Source organism: Papio anubis, chromosome 13 (genome assembly GCF_008728515.1).
Source record: "Papio anubis isolate 15944 chromosome 13, Panubis1.0, whole genome shotgun sequence".
Classification (NCBI taxonomy): domain Eukaryota; kingdom Metazoa; phylum Chordata; class Mammalia; order Primates; family Cercopithecidae; genus Papio; species Papio anubis.
In genome coordinates this window covers 43,148,477-43,161,426 of record NC_044988.1, presented here as the reverse complement: position 1 = coordinate 43,161,426, position 12,950 = coordinate 43,148,477, and the positions used below count along the sequence as shown (strand labels likewise).

The window sequence follows — 12,950 nt, the reverse complement described above, 5'->3', positions numbered from 1 at the left end:
ATTTGCATGCACAACAATGAATCAATCCCTGTGGCCAGGGGAATGAAATATTCTGTCTAAGGCTAAAACCATCCTATTCCTAAAACTGGGGTAGAAGTCAGTCTGAAGTTCATGGGCTAACATTTGTGAGAAGGTTGTTTCTAAGAGAAAAGTCTGGGTGCTGTTATTAAAAGGAAGAGCAGAGGCTGCCCATCCAAAGAACAGTCCAAAAGTTATTCACTGCAAGAGTCTTACAAGCTCAAAAGAAACAGAGTAACCTGGTCAGTTCCATAAAGGCTTTCTCTCTCTCTCTCTCCCCCCTCCCTCGCTCTTTCCCCCCCCTTTCTTTCTCTCTCTCTCTGTGTGTGTGTGTGTGTGTGTGTGTGTGTGTGTTGGCAAGGACACTGATTAAACATACTGCTTTCAGGGTCAGATATCCTGGGATCATATCCTAATTCTGAAAGTTACTAACTTTTTGAATTTTTTATAAGTTACTTAAAATTTTGGGTTTACATTTATGCTATAAAGATTTAAGGTAGGGTTAACTCAGCATAATATCTAAATAAATAAGCATTTTACATTTTATTAATGATCTCATTTGTTTGTTCTTGCCTACTCCTGCCATACGTAAAAATAACATTTCATGATAATTAAACAATTTCTCATAAACAATTGATGTTTTAAACATCAACTCTTATACAACTCTCAAGATACTAGCTGACAGCATCAGGTAGTATCTTGAGAGCTGTACAAAATTTTACTTTCCTATGTTACCCTCTGTGTTTCAGAAGGATAAACTGCTTTTTCTTATGTGGTATATATTCCCTACTGCCACAGACTCTTCTTGAGAGAATAAGTTTTGCCTAAGTGTACCCAGAATGACTGTGTCTCTCTGAAGGATGAGATGACTTGTCTTTTCAGTGAAAACATCTTTTGCTGCATTAAGCTTGTGCCCCACTGCAGGAATCTATTAGTCCACAAAACTTTCACCTTCCCACAAATGTTTCAACAGCTGGGACGCAAAGTCTCACTTAGAGACAAATGTGCACACCACATTTACAGTCTGAAATTCAATCTTCTAACATCAGTTGATTAGAATGAACATTAAATGCATTGTAATTCTTTTCATTTAAATAGCAGCCAATAAATTTATACCATAACCCATCCCCTACTTCAATAGCATATTCAAAAAGTTTTAGTTAATGTTATTTTTAACCAGTTGATGTCTAAATATTTACTAAATTTTTCAGGTGCTCAGGGCATGTAGAGTACCCCAGTATTTACAAGGCTATACATATATACACACACACACACACACACACACTCTCACACACAGAGCAAGTCATACCTTCTTCGTGGCAATTAGGAACATGTTTCTGATTATTTTCTTTAAAAAGCATTTCAAGGCTGGGTGCGGTGGCTCACGCCTGTAATCCCAGCACTTTGGGAGGCTGAGGCGGGCAGATCATGAGGTCAGGAGATCGAGACCATCCTGGCTAACACGGTGAAACCACATCTCTACTAAAAATACAAAAAATTAGCCGAGTATGGTGGCAGGCACCTGTAGTCCCAACTACTCTGGAGGCTGAGGCAGGACAATGGTGTGAACCCAAGAGGTGGAGCTTGCAGTGAGCCGCGATCATGCCACCGCACTCCAGCCTGGGTGACAGAGCGAGACTCCATCTAAAACAAACAAACAAAACAAAAACAAAAACAAAAAAAAGACAAAAAAAGAGAAAAAAGAGAAGTATTTCAATAGGATTCCCTCTACCTCAAGTACCACCTCCTCTGAGAGATCATCTCTCTTAATCAGTTTGCACAGTGCTTGGCGTGTAGTTAAAGCTCAATAAACGTGAGCTATGTTCAACTGATTGTAGTTATTATGTGACTTTAATTATTAAACAGTACTGTTGATAATGTTAATTCTACTGGGCTCCTTAGTTTTCTAAACTGGGAACCATTATATGTGGATCTCACCCGTATTTGATTAAACCACTCAGGCTATCTCACTGACCCAAAGGGACTGAACACATTATTATTCCTGAAAAATTATCGGCTGTAAATTCATCTCTTTTGTGGATGTTTACAAACCTCTTTTCCTGAAAGTTTTATATACTCCAGCTAGCCTACCTTCTAATGAAATATATATCCTGAGAAAAGAACATTGCTCCCTCCCAACACCTGCTGAGGACACTTCTGCTTTTCCCAGGTTGCTCTTTTCCTCTTTTTACAGTGAATGTATCATTGTCTAATATACCGTGTATCATTTACTTTACTGATTATATTTATTCTTCTATTCTTGGCCTCTCCCTGGCAGAATCTAAGTTCCATGAAGGCAGAAGTTTTTTGTGTCTTTTGTTTGCTGACTGATGTATACCAGGCATCTTGAGCACCATTTCTTTCTGTCTTTCAAATGACATTTTTTCATTGTACAGGTTTCAGTTGTACAGGTTTATAGTGTTTCTGGGATAAGAGCAGCTTTATTCCAAGTAAGAGGAGGATTGGAGTGTTGATCTTGGTCAGTCTTTTTTTATGGCCATCCTACTCATACTGTGAACATCTTCCTACCTGGCTGCATTTTGGAATGGGCAACTAGTGTGACTTGGTACTCATGGGCTTCAAACTACAGAATGAGAAGACTGCATAAATTCCCATGATTCAAAGACTCCCTGATGTGTTGGTTGGCTAGGGGGAGGAGTGGGAACTGAATACAGAAAAGGGAAAATACTATAGTGTCTTGAATTATTGAGGCTAAAAACCCATTTCATTTTTGGACATCATCTTTGTCTCTTGTACCTGGGGAGAACCAAATCCTCTGATGCTTCCTTCCCAGAATTTTCCTGCACCAATTATTAATTTATTAGCTGAGTTGAATGTGACAAAAACTCCAAAATTATGGTAGCTTCATCAAGATAATATTATAGTTCACTTTTTCATGAAAATAATGCAAAGGTAGAATGATTGGCATGGTGGCACCATGGCGTCATCAGGGATGCAGGCATCTTTCAACACTACCATATCTAATGTGTGGTCCTTATCTTCCTGATCCAGGATGGAGGCAGAGGATGTGCCTTTATATCTGTATTCCAGGCCAGAAGTGCTATGAAAGTACAAGGAAAAGAGATGCAAAACTGCTCCTAACACTGTTGCTATAATTTAATTGCCAGAACTTAGTCTTATGGCTATTACTATCTATAAAGGAGGTCTGGAAATGTAGCTTTTATTCCTGATGGCCCATGTCATCAGAAAATGTTGCATTTTTTTTTCTTTTTTTTTTTGCCACCAAAGTCCAGTCATTTAATAACAAATGCTCCCTCCACCCTCACTCTGTCACAGCACCCTGAGAAGCATAGGTCCAACTGTGTGGGAGGGGGCTGTGGAAAGCCAGGGTGAATGGAGGCAGCAGGTAAGGGGTTGGATGGGTCCCTGCCCCTCCTGTCACTGGCTCCTGGGAGCACAGAATCAGTCTGGGCACAGAGGCCTCTTCTCTGCCTAGGCACCAGCAGGGCAGCTCCACCCAAGGGAGGCCAGGGCTGTCTACCAGCCCAGCCAGAGAGCATGAGGGGTCCTCTTTTTACAGTGAGTGTATCACTGACTAGAGAAAGGAGGACGAGAAGAGCGACTGTGTCCATCACACTTAGGTCCTCTGGCCTGCCTCTGCCACGTCCAGCTGCTAGGAGCTGGCCTTTGTCCTGTGAGGGGCCACCGGCACTCACTCCAGCCTTGGCTTCTTGGCCTTCTTCTCAGACCTCACCACCTCATTGTGGGCTTTCCGCTTCTCCACCAGCTTGTTGGCTTCTTGGTTTTTCACCTCTTGCCAAACATGATCTTCTGGTACAGGTACTTCTCCCGCTTCTTCATCATCATAATGGCCAGGCATTTGGCTTCCCTCTCCTCTTCCTGGGCTAGCCGCTGCTCATCCTCCAACTTCAAGGTGCCTGTCTTCCCCTTCATTCTCTGCTCCTCCAGGGCTGCCAGCTGGGCCTCTTCCTCCTTTTTTGAAACAGCCTCTGCATCTTCCTCCTCCTCCTCCTCTTCATTTTCTCCCCCTTTATCACCATAAGCTTTGTTGTCGTCTTCCTCTTCCTCCTTCTCTTCCGATGCATTCAGGATTCGTGGGTTCCCTCCCCGCTGCAAAGCCAGCAGCCTCAGCTTTTCAGGTGGGATGTAATCTCCTTCCTTCTCGGTCACAAAAGGTGAAAGGTGTGGGGGCAGCTGCACCCCAGGGAAGTACTCTGCCACGGGGAGGAGAAGCCTAGCGTTTACCAAGTCAAACACCCACTAGGGCTGTAGGTAGCACCTGCCAATGATGGAGGTCTGCTGCCCAGGGTGGTCGACAATCTGGTGGGTGATGCGAGAGTTCGTGACGTCATAGGTGGCCCCAATGCACAAAGACTTGTCCCAGGACACTTCCCCCAAAAAAGTCCTGATGACAAAGGCCAGGTCCTCTCGGGGCACCTCTAGGTTCAGGAAGAACTTTAGGCCCTCAGAAAGCTTCTTGTGCTTCTCCTGTGCCTCCAGCTCCTTCCTGTGGTCTTCTCCTGCGCTGATGTCTCCCCATTGGCGGGAAACTCATCCACCTCGGGCTCCTTCTCTGTGGCAGGCACCACCATGCAGACCAGGCTGGCACTGAGGGCTGCCAATTTCTCCATGGAGCTAAGTCCAACACATGGGTGCCCTCAATGGCCTTTGCCTCTCTTTGGGCCTGACCCTTGAGCTTTAGTGGGTGGTGGAGGTTGAGCCACTGGTAGAGGTGGAAGTTGACAAAGCCCAGCAGGGTGGCCTAGAACTCGGTGAAGGTGGCCATGACCCTGTAGTCCATGTCTGTTGGGTGGTCATGGGAGAAGGCATAAGTGGTACTGTCCCAGGACCTTGACCTGGTAGTGAATGCCTTTGATGGACAGAAAGACCTTGTGGCAGGGCACGAGCAGCCATGAAGTAGTGCATGAACTCCCTGGTGAATGGTCTGCACGTGGCCCTTGCCAGTCTGTGGGAAGGTGGAAAAGAGGAAGCACAGGGAGAAGGCATTATCTAGGTCCTGCAGGGCATCGATGAACGTGGGGTACCATTCCTTGATGATGTGGTCAAGTTTGTAGTTGGGCTTATTGTCCTTTAGATGCTCTACAGTGTTTCCACTTGCTCTTCCCATAGGCCTTCTGGAGCTTCCGGACTAACACCTTGTATTCCTGGAACTTGATGATGGCTTCATAGAGGAGAAACCTGATGTCTTTGATAAGGTAAAAAGTTCGGGCCGATATAGAACGCTTGTTAACCTTCTTCTTGTGTTTGGGTTCATGGGGATAAATGCCCTTCAGAATGCACAGCCGCCTGAAGTCAGCCGGGCTTGGCTGGAGCTTCTTACGGGCTTTGTTCTGGATGATGTAGTTGGTGGCTGAGCCTCGTTCATACTTCTTCTTCCCAAGGCCTCCCATGGCTCCATGTTGGGGAGCCAACTAGAGTTGCGCGGATGGACAGCGCCACTTCCTCCCAACGAGGTTTTTATTACTAAGAAAGAGAGAGAGAAATTAGTAGGCGGGCAAGTTGCCTTCTCAATTCAAACAACCTTTATGATACTCAGTAACTAGAACCCAAGTTGTTATAATTACTAAGTACCTCAGCTTTCTTCTCTGCAAGTTTAGAATGCCAACTTCATTGTTTAGAATAGTATTCTCTTCATTTCTTTCTCTAGCTCAAATATTTAAAATAGCTCCCAATTAATAACTGGAAAATTTTCAATTTCATTAGTGGCATCATATGATAGAAAGAATCAAGTTTAGAAATACCTGAAAATAAGAATGATCACTTCTCATGATCCTGGGTGTTGGTTGGGTTCCTCTGCCAGTCTCACCCAGTCTTACTCATGCAGCTGTAATTAGCTGGAGGGAGGGTCAACTGGAAAATCCCAGATGGATGTAAGTCCCACTCATCTCATGCAGTATCTGCTGGCTCTTGGCTGCGGCACTGAGGTTCTCCTTCACGTGGCCTCTCATCCTCCAGGAGTCTAGGCCAGCTGCTTTGTGCTCACAGGGCTGCTGCATTCCCAGTTGACAAAAACCTATGTTGCAAGGTGTCTTAGGTCCTAGCTTTGGCAACCATGCTGCTTCTGATACATTTCTATCACAAGTCCAGTCCTGAGGCAAGGGTTGGAGAAATAGTCTACATTTCTGTTTGGGAGAAGAGGCAAAGACATATTGAAAAGGGGAATGCTTTCTAGGACAGGAAATTGTGGCCATTTTTTGGTAATTCACACTAGTAGCTACAGGATTTTGGACAAACCACTTAATATGACTGAAATATCAATTTCCTCATCTGGAAAATAGGGTTGGTAATTACCCTGAGGGCATTTCAGAAATAGATGATGTCAGACTTATAAAGTGCCTCGAGTAAAATGATATTTAGTCAATATTAATTCTACCCGATTCAAGGTTCTCCCAGATCCTGCCATACATCCTCCTGACTCTTTGTGTACCCTGCACTGCAGCTAATCTCTTCATGGTCCTCTGAAGCTACCACTGAGGTTCCCAGTGCTTCTGCCATTCCCTTTAACTGAAATGTTTTTCCTTCCCTTCTTAGTCTAAAAAACTTTATCCATATTTTAGCATCTGGAGTCATTTCCTTAATCAATTTTTGCCTCCTCTGGTCACCATGATTTTTTGGTTGTCTAAATTCTAGCAGCCCTTGTAACTTATGCCACAATCTCGCTCTTTGATTATTGGGTTCCTGTGAATTTTGCATTGCCTTATGGGGTTATTTTCATATTAATACTCTTTACCATTTTAACTGCGTGTCACCAACTATACTGTGAAATTCTAAAGAATGGACAATGTAGAGAAGAATGGTGAAACAGAAAGAGACTTGAAGGATTAGTCATACGACCCCAGTTTTAGTCTTTAATGCTTACTAGCTGAGTAAACATGAGCCAATCACTTAACTTTTCCGAACCTTAGTTCCAGAATCATTAAAAAGATAAAATTTGGAGCCTGCTTAGTGTTGTTGCAAGGATCAGATAAGGGCACAGATAGAAAAGTTTGAGTGCTGTAAAGTATCACATAAATATTTGGCCTATTGTGATATGTTTAATGAATAATCATTGCATAAATATTAAATATAAATATGAAACACAGGAAACTAGATTTATAGAGTTTATTGGTACAGAAACATAGATGTTCTTTTAATTTACACCCCCTTCACTCCCCAAGGAACCAGAATACCACAGTTTTGGCATCATCAATTTAATGGGTTCAAGTTGAATGAGTCCATCATGTTCAATTGTAATTCCAGTTCTCATTATAGTTTAGCAAGAGAGAGAACCTAAGTAGAGGTCCAATATTATTCTAAAATCTTTCTGCTGCAAAGTTTCTTTTGGAGAATATTCTGAAGAAGCCTAAATTTTGGTCCACTGTTTCACAAGTTGGGTGTTAGTGTGCTTACAGTTGAGTTAACTTAAATACAACAGGAGAAACTTTGTTTTGTATACAGCACTACATGAAGGCCTCTCATCACAATTCAAATAGTTTAAATCCATTGGATTAGAGTGACGTTAGACTTGCAAAAATGTAACTTGTCTAGCTTCTGTGCAAAACTGTATATGCAGACCCTCAAGAGTTGCCCATGTATATTAAAGTATTTACAGGGATATAGAGCTATGAATTTCAGTATCTATCACATTTATCTTAGGGAAGGTTGTTTTACTGTTGAACAACAAACTCACTGCAATGTGATACATGTTTGTCTTGTTTTGTCCTAAATGGAGGTGATGAACAGCTGGTCAATATCATTTTTATGACAATTTGAACTTGTTGGTAAGTTGTCCCTCTTTTATTCTTTCATCCCAGCTTTCTTAACCTTTCAAGAGAGCTCCTGCTTTACTTTCTCAAAATTACTTTTATTATTATTTTCAGGGCTCAAAGCATTCAGGCCTCAAAGTAGACAGAAATCTCAAATGACACTCAATGTTCATAATGACATTGCTTCTTGTTTTTCCTTTGTAATACTGATTGTAATGTGTCCGAGCATTAAATATTTTATTGTTGATTGGAATTCATTTCATGGACTGTAGCATATCATTCTCTTAAAAAAGTGGCTCCTTAATGTCTTTCTTTACTTATTTTAGAAGTAATGCATGTTCCTTGTTTAATATAGGAATATATAAGTAAGTACACAAGAGAGAAGTAAAATTGCACACAATCCCTCTATTCATGGATAGCCCCCCATTGAAGTTTTGGCTTCACAGTCTTCAGGAATGAACAGACTAGCTTTTTCTTTTTCTCTGGCAGGGATATCCTCTTTGAGCCACAGTCTTCTGTCCCATCTGACTTTCTGTAATCTGAGTTAGACAGCTATGGCTCTTTGAAGGGTGGACTGACAAGGAATTATGAATTATTAAGAACAAAAAGAGGCTGGCTGTGGTGGCTCACACCTGTAATCCCAGCAGTTTGCAATACTTTGGGAGGCTGAGTGGGGCAGATTGCTGGAACCCAGGAGTTTGAGAACAACCTGGGCAACATGGCAAAACCGTGTCTCTACTGGAAATAGAAAAATTAGCAAGCATGGTGGTGCACTTGTAGCTCCAGCTGCTCAGGAGGCTGAGGTGGGATGATCACTTGAGACCGGGAGGTGGAGGTTGCAGTGAGCCAAGATCACACCACTGCACTCCAGCCTGGGCCACAGAGCGAGGCCCTGTCTCAAACAAAATGAAACAAAAAATAATAAATTAGCCAGGCATGGTGGTGCATGCCTGTAGTCTCAGCTACTTAGGAGGTTGAAGTGGGAGGATCTATTGGTCCAGAAGTTCCAGGCTGCAGTAAGCTGTGATCACGCCACTGCACTTCAGTGTGGTGGGCAGAGAAAGACTCTGTCTCTAAAAAAAAAAAAAAAAAGATATTCTGCAAATGTATTGGAAAACTAACATTGTCTCTACTGAGGATCATGTAAGTATTAAATGAGATTAAATGAGGATGTATGTATATACATATGCGTATATGTCATATACAATTCTTAGAAATGTGTCTGGGGACACAGTAAGAGCTGAATACATGTTAACTGTTATTATTCCAGTTGCTCTAGCTATCCTTTTTTTTTTTTTTTTTTTTTTTTTACTGCTATCGTTGTTGTCTTTGTCATCATCATCACTAAATGCATCCTGTAGGCTGGGCCTAGTTGAAGACCCTGGTTCATTATAGTGTCTCATTTCTCTCCAGGATCTCATGGTTTGGTAGGAGTGACAGACACACAATTTTATAAATTGCAATCTATCTAAAATAAAACAAAATGAAAAACCCAAATGAATAACCCTATAAGCTCGTTAGCTTCCCTTAAATGCCAACTTCCAGGCTTAACTAATTAGAATATATAGTTTTTTTCTCCACAATGCTTTAGCCATTTTTTTACCTTCCTACAATTTATCCACTTCAGATCTCATTATCTCATTCATTATATCATCACTCTTGAACACTTTCATAAAAGAGAAGGTAAAGAAGTTCTTAAGGTCCTTATGTTTTAAATGTTATCTGTTATTAGCTTTTCTACTCACTCATTTAGAAAGAAGGTGCTTGCCTTGTTTACCTACTTTCGATGGTTATAATTAAGAAATGGTCCCATAACTCTTATGGAATTTTTATTATAGATTTTTTTTAATATGACATCAAAGCCAACAGTCAATCTTGTCAAAGCAGTTAAAAAAGAAAAAAAATCAAGCTTATTTTCAACTTTAAGACACAATGTTCATTGTCCTTTTTGATATAGCAGCCCCCAAATTTCCTTTTTGTGACTCATTAGATCCCTTTTGAGAATTTTCTTCAATTTAAACCGTTTCAATTCTTATAGACCTTTAAATGTTTATACAGATTGATGGAAATGTGGCATGGTCTACTCTCTATCCTTCCTTCAATTCAATTGTGTCAGTTATTACATTGTGCAAATTAGAAAATTTCATTAATTAAGGAAAGGTCTTTATCCTAAGGGAAGCAGTTGAAGAAGTGAAATGAAATTCACATCTCTTTACCTCTCCCTTACTCTTGCTTTCCTTTGGTGGTTGTGTGTGTTTGTATGTGAATACATAAAAGGTGGCTGATTCAAGGAATTGAGATAGGAAATGGCAGGCTGGGTGAGCAGAGAGTAGATGACACTTAAATGTATTTAATTCACTTTATATTATTAATCATGTGTGTACATATACATTTATTGTCCTTTTTGGTGTCCACCAATTATAGCAGCTAATATCTAGACCTCATTTTGGAAATGAGAAAATGGGGCTGGAAGAAAATGATTAACGTGCCCAGGTCACACAGCTACCAAGTGGAAGACTCAAAGTCAAAACAACATTTGTTGTACTCTGAAGCATGTACTCTCTTTACTACAGAAGGACCTTTCTTCAGGAAGCAGAGCCCAGATATTACAGAGGGTCCCATAGCTTGCATTTCCTAGTGTGGGGGCTTGTGCATAGAAGGTGTTAAGAAAATGTGTATGGAATTGCTTTGAAGGAAGAATAGGGGGAAAATGTTTTAAAAGATATTCCTTGATGAAGAGTCCTGGGAATTGACAAATCCAATACCAGGGGTGGGAAAGTCCAAGGCAATTACTTCTGCGAGTGTTAAAAACCTGTTGTGTGTTTTCTTTCTTTGCCGAAGGAGACGGTTGTTTACATTATGGGAGATTGTTCCGGTCTGTACCAAAGAGCTTGTTAAGGGTGACAGACAGGTTTGTTGCACGAATGTGCACTCCAAATTAGATGAATGGTGAAATTATGAAGCAATCAAACGGCAAAGCTTTTAGCAGACTACAGTACATTGCCCTTTTTTGCTACCCCTAGGCCTGTTAGCATAAAAGAGGCCATAAAGATAAACTGCACAATATTATTCAAGTCTCAGAGTTCAACAAACATGGGCAGCCGGCATTTTATGGCAAATGTAGTCAGGATTGCTTAAAGCCACTTCTCTCCCCCACACACTGAGTTAGTCCCGCTTCTTTTTTTCTTTGCCAGGACGATATTAGACAGACTAGGGCAAGTCAAAAAGAGCGAGAAATTCTGGACGCGGTGGCTCATGCCTGTAATCTCAGCAGTTTGGGAGGCCTAGGCGGGCGGATCACCTGAGGTCAGGAGTTCGAGACCAGCCTGGCCAACATGGTGAAACTCTGTCTCTACTAAAACTACAAAAATCAGCCAGGTATGGTGGCAGGTGCCTGTAATCCCAGCTACTTGGAAGGCTGAGGCAGGAGAATCACTTGAACCCGGGAGGCGGAGGTTGCAGTGAACTGAGATCACACCACTGCACTCCAGCTTGGGTGACAGAGTGAGACTGTCTCAAACAAACAAAAAGAAAGAGTGAGAAACAAGAACTCCTCTCCTCCCTTTCTTCATAGCCCTTGAGGGGAGGGAAAGAGGTGGGCAAAAAAAACTTCACCCTAGTATGAAGAAGTGAGTGACAGAAAAGGTTTTTTAAGTCAGTCAGATTGGAGAGACTTGTTATCCTAGAAGAAGTTGGAACTTCAAATATAAGAAAAAGAAGAAGGGGAGTGGCTCGTGCCCAAGTCTAATGTGTCTGCTAGGAAGGAGAACGGCTTCTCTTCACTGGGAAAGGGAAAGGAAAATGCCTCCTCTCACTATGCTGGGGGCTGTACATTAGGGGGAGGACAGGTGGAGGGGAGGCTGTTAGCACCAGAAGGAGACCTGAGGAGTCATTGATCCAAGCCTCCCATTTTACGGATAAGATGTACAAGGTTCAGAGATTGCAAGTGACTTGCCTGAGACTGCCCAGCTATTTTATATTCAATTCTGTGCTGTTCTCACCACAGGCATTTTGAGTGAAGGTGGGAGGATAATTGATGTATACATAAATGTACATATTTTTTAACGGGATATAGCTGAGGAGTCCAATACTTGAAAGAGAAAGATGCAAAGATGCTCTAGTTGAAGGTGGGAGTAGAGGTGGGTAGGAGTGTCCTGGAATCCCACCCCCTCAGTCTCTCTTTGCCCCCGTGGGTCCTAAAAGGTAGGCTCTAGAAGTCCCAGGGATCTAGGGAAAACTTAAGCACCAGAATATTTGATGGATTTTTTCTTTTTCCACCAATCCACTAAAAGTTTTTTTTTTTTTCTCGGAATCTTCTCACCTTACCTAATGCAAACACTCTTCTTGTTATGAATGCTGCCTGAGCAGGGGCTAGTGCCACATTTAGAGAGAGGCAGCCATTGCTGACATCGATCTGCTCTTATTCTGACCTGGGAGGCATAGACACAGAGACTCTAAGAGAGGAAGTAGCGGCTAGAAAGTGGCAGAGCTGGGACACCATGCCGAATCTGTCTGATCCAGAGCCCATGATTCTCTCTTCACACTTATACTTTATCTCCAGAACACAGGGTTGGTCCACAGTATTAAAACTTGACTGTGCTGTGTCTTTGGACATTTTTTCCCCATAAAGGAAAATGATGACGTTAAGATGGGGTCTAATACCCTTTTCACTTTAATGTTCTGCAAGTTGATATAGTTTATGGTACAAGCTAACAATTCACTTAAAAACAAGAGAGATTGTTTTCCCCAAAGTATGCACGTATGGTTAGATGTTGACATTCTGGAGGCCATGGTCCACAGATAGTATTTTGTGCATGATTGTTCTTTTTACAGATCACTTATAATCCAAAACCATGTGAAAGATCTTTTGTTCTTTCATGATCTGTTCAAATCCTACTATCTCCCCCACCCCAGCCACCTTATAAATCTGGTCTGTGGCTGTTTGGGGTCTGTTTTATGCAGCTTATTAGGAATAAAATTTGAATGTTTCTATGTGGAGCCAAGTCTTGGTCACGTAGGCAGCCCGCCAATTTGTAGTAGCATGGTGCATGGTTAACAACCTAAGCCATCCCAACTGCCCCATGTGGACAGGAGGGGTGGGTGGTTCCTGATATTCCAGGACAAAGTGAATAATTCAGTCCATCATACAGATGTTTGGACCACATAATAGCCAACTGCAGGATA

At 41.9% G+C, this 12,950-nt stretch overlaps 1 pseudogene; it reads right to left on the bottom strand.

The window, feature by feature from the left end:
* Positions 1 to 1,654: 1,654 nt before the first annotated feature.
* Positions 1,655 to 8,424, bottom strand: LOC110741421 (annotated as a pseudogene).
* Positions 8,425 to 12,950: the final 4,526 nt, after the last annotated feature.